Source organism: Periplaneta americana, chromosome 6 (assembly GCF_040183065.1).
Source record: "Periplaneta americana isolate PAMFEO1 chromosome 6, P.americana_PAMFEO1_priV1, whole genome shotgun sequence".
In the NCBI taxonomy this organism is placed as follows: domain Eukaryota; kingdom Metazoa; phylum Arthropoda; class Insecta; order Blattodea; family Blattidae; genus Periplaneta; species Periplaneta americana.
The window spans coordinates 51,312,893-51,328,036 of NC_091122.1; the positions used below are offsets into that span (position 1 = coordinate 51,312,893).

General features: G+C 36.3%; 1 protein-coding gene across 4 annotated transcripts in view; it reads left to right on the plus strand.

Moving 5' to 3' along the window:
- Nucleotides 1–15,144, plus strand: part of LOC138701333 (band 3 anion transport protein-like) — a 734,049-nt gene that overhangs the window by 21,358 nt on the left and 697,547 nt on the right. The window contains exon 1 of one of the 4 annotated variants that reach the window (XM_069828101.1): nt 7,766–7,971. The exons of the other annotated variants lie outside the window; for them this stretch is intronic. The gene's annotated coding sequence lies outside the window, so the exon portion shown is untranslated. Of the gene's footprint in view, nt 1–7,765; nt 7,972–15,144 lie in introns of those variants that run through there. 4 annotated transcript variants of the gene reach the window in all.

A 15,144-nucleotide genomic window follows, 5' to 3' on the forward strand; every position in this document is an offset into this window, starting at 1 on the left:
GTGATTTGACCAAATGCGAGTACTTAAGGGTTAATAATAGGGGTTTATGGCCAAAAATAAATGAAAATGCCTAAAAAAGTCCGAATAAAACAAAAAATGCTCTTATGAGTTGAAACAGACTAAAAATGAAAAAAAAATGCCCTAACAAATATGTTTTAAAACACTCAGGACCGATTGTATAAACCATTTAATCTTAGATCAGAGGTTAAATTGATCCTTGTTTCAGCTGAACTTGGAATTTTGTGTTGTATAAAGTCTAATCTGAGATTAATTTGTCTCAAACTAAAGTCAACTTTGACTGAAGAAATTTCTCCGATTAAGTTAGATGATCCAAGTTCAGTTATTTCTTTTCTGTTTGAAATATACGAGTGACAGATTGTGCGAATAAAATATCCATTATTATTAATATTAATAGATATGATAGGTACATTTATATATATTTCTTTCAATTTCTTGCCTCAATACACAAACAATCTTATATTTTATAAGGCTCTATCGTGTTCAGCAGTATCAAATAACATAACCTATAATTATATTATGTTTATAACAACCATTAATTATTAATGGATATGATAGGTACATTCATAAATTTTCAATTAACTGTATTACTAAACGAAAATTGTCGTTTTATAAAGCTTTATCATGTTTAGCAGTATCAAACACCATAACATTATAACAACTCTGAGAACAGTCAACCTTCTTCTTATTGTCCACCATTATTTACATTGCACAAAACAAACCAATGTCTCCAACAGAGTGTACGGAAAGTCGCCAAAAAGTAGTTGTAAAGTCGCTAGATTTCTCATTATCAACAAAGAAAGATTAAATTTTGTCACTATGGGGTGCTAAAAAGGTCACTAAATCCCTATTTAAGCAATATAAAAGTTAAAAGAAATTGTTGTTGAAAAAGAGTTAAAGTCGCTCGCTAGATTGGCAACACTGAACAAACTTGTTCGCGCATCACGTATTTCACCTGTTTATGCGATGTTGCCAAATCCTTTTCACGTGAACTTAGATTGCATTTGAACCAAGGTAATTTGATCGCAGAAAAGTTTTATACAATAGAAGAAGTGTCTGCACTCGGTTCACTTTTCGATCTTCGATCAAAGTTGATCTTTAGTCAGGGAGTTTTATACAATTGGGCCTCAGTTTATCACATAACATATAAATACTAAAGCAGCAATGTTTCTGGCTTACTAGAAAAAAGATGCAACTTCATCAAAATCCTAGCCCTAATGATGATGATGATTGAAATATTTTTTCAAATTGTTTCGCATCGATAACTATTACAGAAAGCAATATTTTCCGCTAAATGGGATCCACTAGTCTCAACTATGCCGCATTGGGTAGTGACAAATGTTTTCTTGTGGGAAACAGTCTGTAGGCGAATACAGTGAAACTGCTGTGTAGCTTCGCTCCATGCTGACCTTTAACTTCTTGCAGAAAATAAACAGTTCTGCGCTGTCAGGTTATTTGAACAACTCGCTTGTGTGTCGCAAATTATACGGCTGAGTGAAGTCCTACGCTAACCTTGGATTACACGCATCGCGAGTTCAATTCCAGGAATAAATAACTTCATCAGCACACAGTAATCAAGGATTGCATCTTAAGAATCCCATTCCATCTTGTTCAATTATCGGACAGATCTAATTTCTAGCAAGATTGTAAGGTAACTTCAGATTTGATTCAACATTTTAAATTTTAATATTTGAGGAGAAAAATTCGCTCCGGCGCCGGGGGTCGAACCCGGGTCCTTGGTTCTACGTACCAAGCGCTCTGACCACTGAGCTACGCCGAATTCAATCTACAGCACCGGATCGAAAGCGCTTGGTACGTAGAACCAAGGACCCGAATTCGATCCCCGGCGCCGGAGCGAATTTTTCTCCTCAAATATTAATTGTCAACATTACAGAGGTAATTCTGTAGGACAAATTAATAAAACCATAATATTCTAATAGCTAGCGGTGCATCATAACTGCGGAATCCCGGCCAAATAAGTCACTCAACTGAGTGCGCTCCTAGTATAATGGCAGTTGACATTAGACATATACGTCAACATATATGCCTAACTTGGAGTCAGGCCAGAAAGGGAAACACTGAAGGAGGAAGATTCCATCCGGTGCTGTGGATTGAATTCGGCGTAGCTCAGTGGTCAGAGCGCTTGATACGTAGAACCAGGGACCCGGGTTCGATCCCCGGCGCCGAAGCGAATTTTTCTCCTCAAATATTAATTGTCAACATTACAGAGATTATTCTGTAGGACAAATTAATAAATCCATAATATTTTAAATTTTGGTCAAATTATCCTTATCGCTGCAACAATGAATTTGTTATTGCTGTTGTAATTATCACTGAATGTAAAATACTAAATTACATCCCTCAGGAAAACGCAGTTTGGGCCGTCCTAAGGAAAGGCTACAACAAGACTAGAAATGGAGTCGTAACGGGTTATTGGACCTAATGCTTGAGCGAAGGAGAACACGAATTATCATTTTTGTTGTAATTTTATGGTCATCAACAGGCAGCGCATTTTCGTTCCCAAACGTACAGCGGATCGAGTAGTTTCTTCTGGTAGCTACATCTATTACGTCACGTGAATGCGTAAACAAGGTCGAATTGTAAGCAGGTACGCATAGGGTCATTAAATAATAATGATGTAATATTATACAGATACATTATTTTATTTTTACTAACATTTCTAATATTAACCTGGCTATACCTTTGGATTAACGGATGAAAACCGGAAACACCGTTTGCTACCCTCTTCCACGACTGGAGTTCGATGATATTGGCGTAAAATACAAACAAATCACTTTACTAGGTATAGGATGGAAGAAAAGTAGTTCATCCATTTACGTAAAGTAGGAAATATCGCGATTTTGAGTTTGATAATTTTCATTATGTTTTTGTTTAATCAAAATACAGTACTGTATTAACAATAAGTGTTTTTACTCACGAACTGAGCTATCCATTCGGACGTATTCATTATGCAGTGTATATTGTACTGTTACAGTATATTAGCGTACAATATGCCGGCGCCGTGAATCGTGTCCCGGCATAGCTCACTTGGAAAGAGCACTCAGCGCGTAGAGCTGAGAGGTCCCGGGTTCGATTCCCGGTGCCGGAACGAATTTTTCTCGTATTAAATGATGATAATACACATTGGCTACTTCATAGTAGTCGTGTAATATTCAATGAGGTAGGCGAGACCTCGTATATAATGAATATGTGATATAGTGAATAAAGTTAAATTGAAAAAAATCATAATATTAATATTTTAACACATTTTTTTAAAATGGTGGCCGTTCATTTCGATCCAGGTTTCAGCTCTTTTTTTTGCATATTATCGCACTATAGACGCTTGTACCTTATTCCAATTACCAATTTCGTCCTTCGTACCAGGAACTCATGTTGAAATAATTCTGTACCTACCCTATAAAAGAGTACCTTACGTACTGTAAATTCAATCTTCACTTCTGCCCGATCCGAAAAGACATGCTATCTACTGTCCTTCCAAGTGATTATGTCGTAGTGTCGTAGAAAGGGGGAAATCACGTGACAATTAATTACTTAACGAGGCCCTTTTATTTAAGTTATTTTGAACAGTTGTATAATATTACGTAGACGTCCAATTCCTAACAGAAATTAATGATTTCAGAAAAGAGCTAATACAGCCCAGCTACTAGCCTTTACAGAGGGGCGAGCAGAAACGGGTGGGGGAAACCGGGATGCGACGTAAAGTAAAACGGACGACAGTACCTGTGCGAAAATATGATTCAATAGTGAAAGCTCTTTCGTCACTGGAAAACGCGAACATATTTCTGGAACGTACTATACTCACTAACTCAGTACTGCATACGCGGCCTTGGTTGTGTGTGGAGAACGGTTGGAAGTTTACTAGTAGAGGGGGGTGTGAGTGAAGTACGTTCAAAAGCTCGGGTACAATAAAAATTGAAGTAAAAATAAAATGATGTCCCTGTATAAATATGTCCCTGTAACGCCATAAGACGTAGAAACAACATTCTCTTAGTTAAACAAATTTTATTTCACCGAAAAATCACTTTACATGGCGGAATATGAACTGGCGGAAAATTATTGAGTAGGATTCCCTTGTCATGCAGTGCATACGATATAAGTTAAAAGTATAACGTATATGGTTTACCGGTATATACGAACGACTAAAAGTGGCTGTTTACTATACTTCGTTCCATAATGTCTGATAGATGACGTTAATAATGCCCGCGGAAAGAGATAGAATGATAATTGCTATCCAATCAATGATAGAGGTCTCATTCCACGCTTATCTTGAAGTTGGGCCATTGGTTGAATAGCAATTATACTTCTCTCCTCCTCGGCCGGCAATATTTATTTCGCCTGTCAAATATTATGGAACGAAGTATAGATGCGGTTTCACAGCGAGCTAGAGTTTGAAGGGGGCTGCAGAAAGAGATAAAGAATGTATTATGTGGTTTCCAGTCGCATCTGTCTTCACGCAACGCAGAGGGGAATTTATTGCCATGAAAATAGCAGTACTTCGCGCCTCTCTTAACATTCCTTCTGAGTGTCGCATTGTTCACCGTTTCATTAAGTGTTCAGAAGGAGCTGAGAACTTAATTTGAAATACTGTACTTCCATACAAAACCTTATTAATGAAAAATAATGTAGTTCCGTAGTTACTACAGATTTTAATTACAGTACTTAGTAATTTCGAAGAAGTTTACAGGTACATGTAAAGTGGACAAAGAAAACGAAATTTCCTCTTTTGTGCTCAATTTTAGAGAAGATTTGAGCTAATTTATTCATTAGGTTTTATTTAAACCTGCCGTTCTTCATTAATGCGACACAACATTGCTTCGCTTCAACGGGGATAAGACTTTACATTACCTTCATTCATAGTTTTCTACCCAAGGATAAGTCTTTCACCGCAAACTCAGCATTCTCCAATCTTTCATATTTTCTGGCTTTTTCGTAGTTTCCTCATATGATCCATGTACCTTAATGCAGTGGCGAGTCGTGATATTTTTTTGTATGTAAGATATGAAATTGACGACTGATGATCAAGACAGAAACTAATATTAATAATAATAATATATTAGTAATAATAATAATAATAATAATAATAATAATAATAATAATAATGGAGCATGCAAAATCAATACAAGTAGGCCTATGTTAGTTTTTGACTCACCTTCCTGGAACTGGCAGTTTATTAGTAGCGAAGTTCGATTCTCCTCCCCTTTTTAGTTGCGAAGATGGCTCCTAAGCCATTGTACTGCCCGATATTTACCGATACTCCGTCGTACGTTTGCGCAATTAATTTCTTGCTACAGTTAAATTCTTCTAAATGATCAAATACAATTTCAGATATTCTTTCGGCTGTCCTGTCATCTGAAAGTCATGTTAATTCTTGTATTTATTATAGCTTATTTTATTTATTTTATGTAATTTTGGTTTTTATTGATTTTGTTTTTTATATTATAGGTCTATCATTATAAATTATTTATTATTTCGTTTATTCTATTCTTTTAAAATGACTAAGGAGGCTACAAGGATACCTGAAAATTCTTATTATAGTCTCTGGCAGGGTCTCCACCACCCAGAAAGAAGGGTCGTAGTATTAGGATACGCGGTCGTATCCTCAAACGCAGTTAAAGTCAAGCCATACCCCACCCTCCGCACTCTGCTCTGACCACACTGACTACACTAGAAATAACGTTTGCTGTAAGATATTTGGATGGTTCCTCGGGAATTATTTCTGAGCTGTGCAGTGGCGATAACTCACGATAGAAAGTGGAAGCTTGAAGGAAATTAATACCTCGGGACGCATTGAAAATCAAAATCTGTAATTAAAATGTTTTCTATCCTGAAAAATTAAACTGTAGGATCATTCTCATATCGTTCATGGAGGAATCGCCACTGTCTTAATGTTGTCTATCATCTGATATCTTCTTCTTCCCCGAACTCTCCTCCCGTTCACCATTCCTTCCAGTGCATCCTTCAATAGGCAGTTTCTTCTCAGCCAATGGCCCAACCAATTCCTTTTCCTCTTCCTGATCAATGTCATCATTCTTTTTCTTCACCCACTCTTTCCAACATGGCTTCAGTTCTTATTCTGTCTGTCCATTTCACACGCTCCATTCTTCTCCATATCCACATTTCGAATGCTTGTATTAGTTTCTCTTCAGTTTGTCGTAATGTCCATGTTTCTGCCCCTACGAGCCACTCTCTACACAGAGAACTTCACTAGTCTCTTCCTTAGTTATTTTTCCAGAGGTCGGCAGAAGATGCTCCTTTTTCTATTAAAAGCTTTTTTGGCCATTGCTGTCCTACTTTTCACTACCTGGCAGCAGCTTATGTTATTATTTACAGTACACCCCAAGTCCACTTGTTTATTCTTCTTTTTTTACCATTACCCTTCCTGTGCTCTGAAAAAAGTTGTCCATTAAATCCTCCAAGTAGATGTTGAACAGAGTAGGTGATAAAGGGCGTCGTTGTAGTACTCCTCTTTCTATTTTACTTCTTTCTGACATTCCTTCTCGTATCCTAGGTTACAGAACAGCCTTCTCGCTTTCCAATTCACACCGATACACTCTGTCAAAAGCCTTTTCTAATTTCACAAATACAATATACACTTCTTTATTCTTCTCTAGGTATCTTTCGCCTATTGTTCGCAGCAGCCTAGTTGCATCTCTTGTACCTTTTTCTGATAGTACATTATTTATAATACGAAGTTGTGAATAGGCAGAATTTTTAGCAATAATGTTTCTCAATTTACATTTCACTTTAACTTAAATTAATGAATTTTTATTTTGGATAACGGTATCAATTACCTCCATTATTGTTCCGTAATGTTCTGCATAATAATTAACAGCATCCAACCTCGTTTCCCATCGGGTCAAGTCTGGCTGCAGGGGTAAGGGTATTCCAGGGGCATTTGTCTGGAACAGCATCTCTCTCATTGTAGCATGTTTGATTGAATTCTTGTCTGCACTTAACAAATGTTAAGCTTTGACTATTCCAAACACAGTAATGCAAAAAGAAGTGCTTACATAGGTATACATTAGCTGTAGCTGCTACATCTATTTTGACCGGTCACATCTCTTAACATGAACTGCTTATACTACGAGACCGGGAGGTCGACCACCTCCTCTATACTACCATACATCGGCAACCTGATTGCATGGTGCGTGTGGCAATTCAACGAAGTCTAGTCATTAGGTGTTATTTGGATATGTTGTTCTTCCTTAATGTGACACAACATTACTTGGCTTCAACGAGGCTAAGACTTTACATTATCAAGGAATTAATATGTTATAGTCTTCGTTTTGAACGACATTACATAAGAGTAATTTTCATTCTAATTGTTGCTATTGCTCCTCCTTTCGCTCTAATCAGTGCGGCACGATTTTCATTTCAGAAAATTACATAAATACATTTAATTTTATTTCTGAATTTAGTTGCTATTTACTAGTGAAGGTTGAAATAAAGATAATTTTCACTGTTACTAAAGAATATGTTTGAAATTGTAACTAAGTACACGAACAAATTATCGTCTTAAAATGTTCCTCCGGGACCAGGTTTTATGAAGTTTGGACAACCCTGAATTAAAGACAGAGCAGTGGGATGTAACTTCGCCACCCTTCTTTGTCCCTCGGCGATGAAGGAAGTCGTACCACCCTGCGTAAAGGGGGAAGGCTGCAAGCTGCGTAGAGGGAGAAGGAACGCGGACTTCAGTGCAGATAGAACGTGCAACCCATGTGCAGCTTGGAGTGCGTGCTTTGTGTGTAGGAAACAGTACGTGTACTCACTGCGCATGACGTGGACTAGCATGAGCTTGTGATTCGGCGTGTAAATAAGCTTACGCATGAGTTAGTGATTGATACTGTAATTTATATTTCGTGTGTCCACGTAATTGTGTTTAGCTGTTCTGTGACGTCTTCGGATTCTGGAACATGTGACTTCTTTCCAAAGGTTTGTACGTCTGTTTAGTGTGTATTTCTTTCGAAAGAATGTAGGTATGCCTCTTGAGGTAGTAGTCTGCAACTGTGTAATCTACAGCCCTGGACATTACCATATTTATTTTTTATTTATTTATTTATTTTGCTATTAATTGTAACATAAAATATAACATAAACAGAAAAACTTTAGCTCGCCCCTGAAAGAGTAGAACTCGTGCTCAGGGACGGATTCCTGAATTGAAATTAAGAAGTATATAATACAATTTGTCTTATGTCTACTACGCAATAAGAATATATTTGCAGTGCTTGGGAAAAGTGACATAAGTCAGTTTCCACAAACCTTTTTTGATAATTTATTGACAACTTACGGAACATCTGCTCGCTTTGAAAAAAAATACATAAGTATTTCTCCCATTACAATAATTCATACAGAAAAAAAAATCAAATCGACATAAACCAGTGTAAGTTGTCAATAAATTATCAAAAAAGGTTTGTGGAAACTGACTTATGTCACTTTTCCCCAGCACTACAGATATAAGTTTAAATTTAAATTTACAGTTTTTTAATTTTTATAAAATCCATACATAACTATTTAAATGTAATATTAGAACTATTAGAATTGACAAGATTAGGATATTTAAATATAAATTTATTACGTATTCTTGGGCCTAAATTACTATTATGATTAAATTCTGTAGCAGTGTTGCATTTTGGTTCAAACAATCTTAAAGAATTAATAGCTTTTGTTTTATAACTATGAGAATACAATTCAAAATTATTTCGATTTTTATGTATGAATTTTATTAATACAATATAATAAATTTGTCTTATTTTAAGAACAATAAAGTTTAAAAACAATTTTTGAGATGAAAAATCAGTAGGTTTATGAAGACATATTAATTGGATACTTTAAAGTAGAAGGGTGCAAAGTGCCAAAATGAAACATTGGAGATAAGATAAAAAAATGTAGCTATAAGAATAATTGTACACATATTTGTGTCATGTTTTTTTTTTTTTTTACTGATAGAAAACAGCAATAGTATAGTGTTTACTTATTAATAAAAGTGGTATGTAAAGACATTATTTCTCCATATTTAATTATGTAACACAGATTGTGAAAAGGGTTAAGTAATGGGTACAGTTGCAGTAGAATGGTGCAAAGTCCAATACCTATTTTTTCCTATTCTTGAGCAATTTTTACTCACAGATCTGCCTGTAGAACTGCCTATGCTCCTCATTTGCAAGATAGGGAGTCATTGCTAGTAGATCCCCCTTTTTTTCTTCAGTAATTTCCCTATTTTATGCTTTAACTTGAAACAATGCTGACTGCACATCTTTCATGTTTTTTTTAAAGCACTTTAATGATATGCACTGCTTCATTACCATGGGACTATTTCACAGAAACACTACCTGCTTTACTAACATCATACTGAATGCAACATGCCTTAGAAATATTCAAGTTCTTGATGGAAATTAGTTGATCAGCATCATCTTGCTTATTAAGGAAATATGACTCTAGCATTGAAACGGTTTGAAATGGTTTTACAACTTAAGATTCTTGTACGATTTTAAGCAGGTCACTAGGAATGAAGACTGCATTGTATCACATACACAAACTCCAAAGTTATAACGTGAAAGCTGACATCTGTAAAACATTTCGCTGTGTGTAAGTTTCGGCACAAACATGACCTGTTGAAGATCCATTGCATTCTATGATGCAGCTCAATAGGGCGTTTACCGTCTGAAACTGCATGGTGCTGGCAACGTGACATCTAAATATCTCGCTTAAGAAACACAAGTGGATGTAGCCTCTTTCATACATCATCCTCCTAGGTACATTGCATTTTTCTGCATAATAACTTCGTTTTCTATGATTTTGGCACTTTGCACCTTTCTACTTTAAAGTATCCAATTATTTTCTTCTCGCGAGTGCTAGGCAGGATCCTTGGACCATGACGCCATGGCGCGGGACCTCATGGTAAAATATTGACATGAATTTCTTTGCTTTCATTAGTGGAATGTGTAATTAAAAAGAAACTTCTAGATAGCTGTATTGTGGAGGTGAACAGTAATAAGTAACCTTTTTTGGAAATTAAAAAAAAAAGTTGAGCGGCTCTTTTAAAGGATTTTTGTAGCCTATAATTTATTGAAACACTACTAATGATGTCTTTTACATAATCTGTAGAAGTTACAGCTGTTTAAATATCTGTATCTTTATAATTACAAGCAATCTCATAAATTACGCAAGATTAAGTAAGCGGCTCAAATTCTGGTCACTTTTTTTCTCTACAAGTAGCTGTTTCTGGCAAAGAAATCAACAAGAGAAGTCATGCACTTGCTGATTTTTGTCACATCATTATATAAATGATTTATGCATAGACTTTCACCACTAACACCATGTCCCAAATATTGGTGATATAGAACTGGAATTTCAGGGTTTGTTCCCACTTCGTCCTGCCTCAACTCGGCCCACGGAGGATTTGTACCTGAAAATGTACTCAACTCGTCCTGCATACATAAACTACCCTCTCTATATGTACTCAACTCGTCCGATTCATACAAACTGTAGCGGTAGACGTCAGACCAGTATTAGAAGGTGTGATTACTGACTTATAAATAGGCTTCGGTCCTGGGCACAGAAACGCATGAAGTTCAGAACACACAGTCGATAGTGTTGTGTTGGTCGAGTGGACTGGGAGATGGAGCGCGCCGTTACTTCGTGTCTCAACATGTGAACAATCCGTCACAGTACGGCACAAAATATATATTTCCCTCTGTACAGATGCAGTGTATACAGTACATTCCCAGTGTAGACAATAAATGTCTACCATTAAAGTATTAACGTGAGTTGTAACCTTCAATCAGGTGTCTCTACGCCGAAGCCTGTTACATGTACCGCAGCCAAGCAGCAATACACACAACGGTAATGCACATTACGGACCCACCTGTGCTGTTGCAGTCACCCCACACGGGTCATGACGTCATTTATACTCCGTGTACTCTAAACCTCAAACTGGTTACTCTGTGTCCCTAGACCGAAGCCTGGTTATAAAATAGCACTATAAACGAAGTTCCTTCCCACTTCTTCCAGACTTAGGATTGGCAGTGATCTTTAAAACCACTGGTGTGGTTAAAAAATTGTTATTGCTGTTTTTTCATGAAATATAAGAAACGAAAATTTCGAATTGTCGAAATTATTGGAATTATTAAAATGAAATGAGCAATTAGTATTGAATATGCTATTAAAATGATGCAACATGTTTTAGTAGATGTTTTTATAATGATACTACATGTTTAGTTGATGCAGGCGCAATCTGAAAGAGAACAGTGTACAACGCTGCATTATGATGTGGGGTGACTTGCGATGTGGCTGATTCGGTTGACTGTAGTGACGTGTTACATATACACCATCTACATCAAACGTAAACATCAGCAAACCACGTTCTTTGTATCGATTTCTTATACATACGCCATCTATATCAGCAAATCACGTTTCTTGTATCGATATCGATACATTACGTATATTATACGTAAACAACGAAAACCACGTTCCTTAATGAGAAGACGAGTTAAATCCATTTTCACGTACAAAACGTTTCCGTGGGCCAAGTTGATTACATAATAATCCGCAGGACGAGATGCGACGGGACGAAATGGGAATATACTAATTTCAGTACGTGATGCTTCGTTTAGAAATAGGGCGTATTTAGAGATGGTTACTTAAGCTTGAACCACTTCAATTCTATTGCACTTGTGTCACTTATATTAAAATAAGGAAGTTGTGTACTAGTCTCAGCTGGGGAAGGTGGAGTGGGGAGTTGAGGGGAAATTTGCAGTGACTAGATTGAGTTATTAGTGCCCAGGCCTGGAATAAGTAGATACACTATTTTCTTAAGATTATATCTGTCTGGTTCTCTTTTCTGAAATAACTTAAATCATTTCATATAATAATGATGGTGGTAAATATAGTATATTTAATAAAGAATACCTTCATCAATCCCTTTCATACGATCCCCTTTCAATCCCTTTCGGATATTAGATTAGATTAAATAATAAAATAAATAAACTTAGGCTTATTAAAGTAAATGGATTTATTAGACGGTATTTTGGTAAAAGCACAGTAGGATCTGTTCAACTAAGATTCCATAAAATCATAGTAAAACCGATTATCAAGTTTGGTTCTCAGACGTGGATTTTGAGGAAGAATAATGAAAATTGGGTGAAGGTATAGTCCGGGTCAACTTACTTCATACCCTAAGGGTGAAACCTGACCATTTTTCCCCCATTACTACATATGCTAGTGGATTGTGGTGATTTTCTAGTTTGCAGATTTAATTTTATTTTGCCAACTTCGTTTCGAATTTCGATACTGACAAATACTACAAATGGTAGTGATTTTGTAACTGATATGTTGACAGCTGAGACAAGTATCGAACATATTTGTCGGTACTGCAGTTCCATGAAATTAAAATTGTACTAGATTTCTGAGCCGGTTACTGGAAGCTAGTGAAATTTGAAAATACTAATAATTAATTAATATCAGTATCAATATTAATACATACTAGTTATTTTATGTGTTGCGTTGTGGTTATAATTCCAGACTATAATCAGGTAAGTTTTCGGAGTTGGTACTAATAATTTCATGTGGTCAAACAAAATACATTTTTAGGTTAGGTCTCGTGAGTCAATTGTTTAGTCAAACCAATGAATTTCGTATTCCAGACAAAATACTTGACGTGTTGATCCCTTTCCCGTATAGTTTGCCTACGAAAATATGTTACAAATTATTGAATTATTTAGAATAACCTTCCCACATAAAGTACAGTAAGTAAATAAGTCATTTAGCACGTAGGATCTTGTGATATCTGGTAACAGTTGGCAACACTGACAAGATGGCAATATTTGCTGTTTAGGAACTGTTCTTACGTGACCTCACTATATAACAGATAAGCTCCCTAAGATCCATCCTTTATAGGAGTCACAAGAAGAGACCAAATTCCAAATAAAAATGAATAATAATGTGACTGCTGACATAAATATAAAACTGGAAAAATCATGTAGACCGAAAGGATGACAGAAAACTCAAAAAAAAAAAAAAAAAATCTTAACTGTGTGCCAAGAAGAATTAAATGTGTGGGAAGACCAGATAAACGTTAGTCAGACCAGATCTGACCCTCGGGACGGGTTCTGGAAGTTTAAACCATGATGGACATAAGAAGAAGACATTTAAGTAATTTCGTATAGTTAATATTTACATTAAATTTTGTAACCCATTTTGAATTAGTGCACAAGGCTAGTCAATTTCTGCAGAGGCGCATAGTTACTCCACACAAGCTCCGTTATCGTAGGTTCGCTCTGATTTTATTTCAATAAATACAGCGTAAATTATAAAGGGCGTGTCTGAAATTGGTTCTTTCTGGAATGAATACGAAGTTCTGGGAAGGACTGAGGAAATGGTCTGCTCAGACAACGCCGCAGGGTTGTGGTCATAATCCTCGGTGCAGACGATGTCCGGCCTTTGGAACGCCGTGACCTTCCCGCATGGTTGCGTAACAACTAAGAAATGCTTCCGACATTCCAGATACAAACGTGGTTTGCCATCTGTGAGAACCCGATCAATAGTTCTATGTTTGTAAAAAGATAATACGGCTGTAAATCTCTACATGAACAGAATAAAGTGTTGACTTACGACACTGGTAACATGGGTTGGAATCGTAATTAGAGCTCGGAATTTTAGGTGCTAAAAGTTAAGAATGACACTCAGTGTAGATGAATAGATTTGGTGCCCGTGAGGACGGTTTTAACCCTAGTTCACAGAGTCCGATATGTAATAATTAGACTTCGTGGAATTGCCAACAGAATCGTAAGGTTTACTATGCACGCAGTATAGACTGTATGAGAAGGGGACGTGGAAAGAACAGAGTATGCCTCTAATGTAAACACTGAGCAGTATACTGCGGTTACAATAAAACCTGTATCCTGCATTCAAGAAATATAATGAATGATCATTGAAGTAGGAAATGTCTAAACATATAAACACACAATTATTTTGCAGTGAGATATATTAACTCTTAAAATTTAATGTAATATAATCACATCATTCTTGAATATGTGCATTGTAGTGAAGAGTTTACGTACATTTTGAGCGACTGCAAAGTGAACCTCCTCCGATGGTCACTTAAACAGTTTTTATTTTGGGAAAATGTACGTTCAACATCACACGATGTAACAGGTGTATATTTGAAGAACGGAAAGTCACTACTTTTTAGTACACCAACTTCAGACGTCTTGTCGTGACCTGATGGTACATCATTTATAATACGAAATTGTGAATAGGCAGAATTTTTAGCAATAATGTTTCTCAACTTACATTTCACTTTTTCTGAAATTAGTGAATTGTTATTTTGGATAACGGTTTGTGATACTTTATAGACTATATTAAAGGCTTCTGAGAGTTGTATTTTAGACGATTATAACAGGGTGATGCTTTTGGACACGATTTTAAAATTAGAATCAATGAACAGAATATCTTCCAATATCTGTTCAGAAGGCAATGAATTTACAGCTGCAACAGCGGAATTGTCTGTGCTATCCAATGGATAAATTACCTCCATTATTTTGCCGTAATATTCTGCATAATAATTAACAGCATCCAACCACGTTTTCCAACGGGTCAAGACTGGCTGCAGGGGTAAGGGTATTCCAGGGGCAATTGTTTGGAAGAGCAACACTCTCATTGTATCATGTTTGATTGAATTCTTGTCTGCACTGAACAAATGTTAAGCTTTGACTATTCCAACCACAGTAATGCAAAAACATGTGCTTACATACGTATACATTAGCTGTAGCTGCTCTATCTATTTGGACAGGTCACATCTCTAAACACGAACTGCTTATACTACGAGACCGGGAGGTCGCTCACCTTTTCTGTACTACCGTACGTCGGCAACCTGATTGCATGCTGCGTGTGGCAATTCAACGAAGTCTAGTAATAATAGACAATAGAGTCACAAGGACTGGGTAATGAATCTTGTAAACCGTGCGCTAATTTTTAAGCGGTATTTAAGGGGAGAGGATGGTATTTTTAAACCTTTTTTTCCTATTTGGTGTAAAATATTAATTTTTTGTATGTAGAGAGCTCATAGCTGTAGGAACTCAACCAAATATAAATATTTGAAAAAAAAAA